The sequence below is a fragment of the Cupressus sempervirens genome, chromosome 9 (genome assembly GCF_028749045.1).
Source record: "Cupressus sempervirens isolate cs-2001-9-10 chromosome 9, ASM2874904v1, whole genome shotgun sequence".
Taxonomy (NCBI): domain Eukaryota; kingdom Viridiplantae; phylum Streptophyta; class Pinopsida; order Cupressales; family Cupressaceae; genus Cupressus; species Cupressus sempervirens.
In genome coordinates this window covers 160,416,561-160,420,607 of record NC_143126.1, presented here as the reverse complement: position 1 = coordinate 160,420,607, position 4,047 = coordinate 160,416,561, and positions in this window count along the sequence as shown.

Sequence of the window (4,047 nt, the reverse complement as noted above, 5' to 3'; positions counted from 1 at the left end):
GTGATGTAGGAGCATCCTGGGTTTCTTTGTAATCCTACACATTAGTTCATTCTACCTAGTTCCAATTGGGCTGACTTGTGGTTTCTCTATGTTCTAGAATTATCCATAAGCCATTTTGTCAAGTATAAGTATGGTGTTTAGGTTTAGGGTTAGGCCAGATTTTAGGGGAGAGTTCAAAAGAAAAGAGATAAGTGGATTTAAAAAGCTGATTTGGAGGTCTAGAAGTTGTACATTTTGTAATTGGCCGTAACCCAGAAGGCCTTATAGCTGGGCATGTATGCTGAATATTTGATGAATCAATAAATATATCCTTGTTCTCTCTTTCCTTGGCACTATTCCTTTTGTTTTCTTCCATTGTGTTAACTCTTGCAGGGTGGTTTGGATAGCTGGGTGTGCCTTTGGCCTTAGTCATTCATCCCTTGCCTGCATCAATTGGTATTAGAACCCGAAGTTCATCCTTGTGGAGATTGGATTGTGTAGATCCCTGATTTGGATCTAGTTGTAGGGTGGTAGATCTGTGGATTTGACCTATAACTTGCAAAGGGTTACGATCTTATAGGAACCTGATTTGTAAAGATGGTTCATGGTAGAGGAAGTAATGTTGATAACACTATATTGGATCAGTTAAGACAAATTGCAGCCAGATTAGATGCTGTGGAGATAGCCTAGAGGAGAGGAGTGCATCTTGAAGATGTAAGTGATGATGAAGCAGCAACACCAAACCATAATCTAGAACCTGAAGAAAATTGAGATGAGGAAAGATTTTTGCAATTATTGTCTAGGGAAAATTCAAAGCTTGCTGTAGAAGTTGTCTCTTATGATGGGAAATTGGATACAAATACTGTGCTAGATTGGATCTCTAATATGGAGAAGTTATTTGAGTATGAAAACACTCCTGATAATAGAAAGGTGAAGATTGCAGTCACTAGGCTGAAAGGTCATGCATCATTATGGTGAGAGTACTTGCAAATTGATAGACAAAGGAGAGGAAAGGAGAAGATAAGAACTTGGCCAAAGATGGTGAACAAGGTAAAGAAAAAATTCCTCCCTGCTAATTACAAAGTTAGCTTATTGAGAAAGATGCAAAATTTTAAACAAAGGGACATGAATGTGAAAGAATATACCAAGGAATTCTATAGATTGGACATCAGATCTGGACATGTGGATGATGATGTTGAGAAAATTGCAAGGTACATTAATGGATTGAGATCTAGAATTCAAGATGAGATAAGTTTTGTGAAGTTGGAAAGTGTGGAAGAAGCATACCAGTATGCTTTGAAGGCTAAGGAGATCTTGACAAAGAAGCATGAACAAAGACAAAGAGGTAGAGGTGGTAGATTTCAAAGAGGTAGAGGTAGATCTTATGGAGAAAGTAGTAGATTTGACAATTCTATGCAAGATAAAGGAAAATCTGAATGGAAGAGTGATGATAAAGGCAAGACCGAATGGAAAGGTGGTAATTCTTACCAAGGAGGCACTAATTCTTATAAGGGAAGAGGTAATTCCTATTCTAGAAGTGGATTTCATGGTAATTGTTTAGATGTGGCAAAGAAGGGCATAGATCTTTTGAATGTAGATACTCTAAAAGTGGACAAAATAATAGAAATGCTATGATTCAAGAAGACATTGAAAGTTCACAAAGTGGACCTGAGGTTGGAGAAAATTTGATGGTGAGAAGAACCTTATGTAATGAAAGAAGTGACGAGGAACCTATTTGAAGGAGAAGTCTTTTCAAGACAAGATGTAAGATGGCTAGAAAATGCTGCAAAGTGATCATTGATAGTGGGAGTTCTACAAATTTGACATCAGAAGAACTGGTTACCAAGTTGTAGTTAGAGAGGTTGAAACATCCCAAACCTTATCATGTTTCATGGATCAAAGATGAGCATAAGATATTGGTAAGTGAGCAATTCCTTGTGAAATTTAAAATTGGACATTATGTTGATGAAATTTTGTGTGATATTATGCCCATGGATTGTTGTCATATTTTGTTGGGTAGACCTTGGCAATATGATAGACATGTTGTACATGATGGAAGATTGAATCAATATACTCTTTGGGTGAATGGGGAGAAACAAACATTGTTGCCTTTGATTGAAGTTCCAGATGAGGTTAATTGTACTACTATAAAGATTTGTATGGTTAATGGAAAACAATTTGAAAAGGAAGTGAAGAAGAATCAGGTTTGTTTTGCCATAATTTCAAGAAAACCAAGTTTTGTCAATGAAGGACAAGTGCAAGAGAATAATGCTAACTGAGTGCCAGATAGTGGTGACCGAGTGACAGATGGTAGTATTGACCAAGTGCCAAAAAAAATTGCAAAATTGCTCAATGAATATAAAGACATTATTGCTGATGATCTTCCTGATGGATTACCTCCAGTAAGAAGTATAAGTCATTGTATGGATTTGATTTTTGGAGCAAGCTTTCCAAACAAAGCACCATATAAATTGACACCTACAGAGAATGAAGAAATTAATAGACAAGTGCATGAGTTGCTGCATAAAAGTTTGATCAGAGAAAGCTTGAGTCCATGTGATGTACTTGCTGTATTAGCACCTAAAAAGAATGGAGAATGGAGAATGTGTACTGATTCTAGAGCCATTAACAAGATAACAGTGAATTATAGGTTTCCTATGCCAACGATGGATGACATAATGGATTTTTTTAAGTGGAGCAAAGTATTTTACCAAGATTGATTTGAAGAGTGGCTATCATCAGATTAGAATCAAAGAAGGTGATGAATGGAAGACTGCTTTCAAGAGAAAAGATGGTTTGTATGAATGGTTGGTTATGCCTTTTGGTTTGACTAATGCACCTAGTACTTTCACGAGGTTAATGAATGAAGTTCTGAAAATATTTTTGGGTAAGTTTGTGATTGTTTATTTGGATGATATTCTGATATTCAGTAAGACTAAGGAAGAACATCTTGAGCATATTAGACAAGTATTGCAGAGATTGAAAGAGGAAAAGTTGCTGATTAATCTAAAAAAGTGTTCTTTTATGCAAGAGGAGATTGTGTATCTAGGATTTGTGATTTCAGCTGATGGTTTGAAGATGGATCCTGAGAAGGTTAAAGCAATTTTGGAATGGCCTACACCTGAGAATGTGAGTGAGGTAAGATCATTTCATGGATTAGCTAGTTTTTATAGAAAGTTTATAAAGAATTTCAATGCTGTTTGCAATGCTATGACTGAGACAATGAGGGGAGATAAAAATGAATTCAAGTGGACACATGGAGCTGATAAGAGTTTTGAGATTGTGAAACAAAAGGTTGCAGAATTACTGGTATTGGCTTTGCCTAATTTCAACAAAGTATTTCAAGTTGAATGTGATGCAAGTGGTAATGCAATAGAAGCTGTATTAAGTCAAGAAGGTAAGCCTATTTCTTTCTTTAGTGAAAAGTTGAATGATGCTAGAAGGAAATATTCTATGTATGATCAAGAGTTTTATGCTATTGTTCAAGCATTGAAGAAGTGGAGACATTATTTGATGCCTAAGGAGTTTGTGTTGTAAACTGATCATAAAGCTTTACAATACTTGGGAAGTCAACATAAATTGAATCAAAGACATATGGAGTGGGTTGATTATTTGCAGAGTTTTACATTTGTGATTAAGCATAAGAGTGGAGTTACTAACAAAGTTGCTAATGCATTGAGTAGAAGACATTCTTTGTTGATTGAAATGAAGGTTGAAGTTTTTGGTTTTGATGAGATGAAAGAGTTATATGATGCTGATCCTGATTTTTCTGAGGCATGGAGAGAGTGTAGAGCACAAATCTAACAGATCACATAAGTATGATGAGTATTTCATTCAAGAAGGTATGTTGTTCAAAGGCATTCAGTTGTGTATTCCTAGAAGTTCTATGAGGTTGAATCTAATTAAGGAAAAGCATAGTGGTGGATTAGCTGGACATTTTGGAATTGATAAGACATTGGGTTTGCTAAAAGAAAAATATTATTGGCCAAAAATGTATAAGGATGTTCAAAAATTTGTAAAGAGTTGTGGAGTTTGTCAAGTTGCAAAAGGAGTGAGTCAAAATACTAG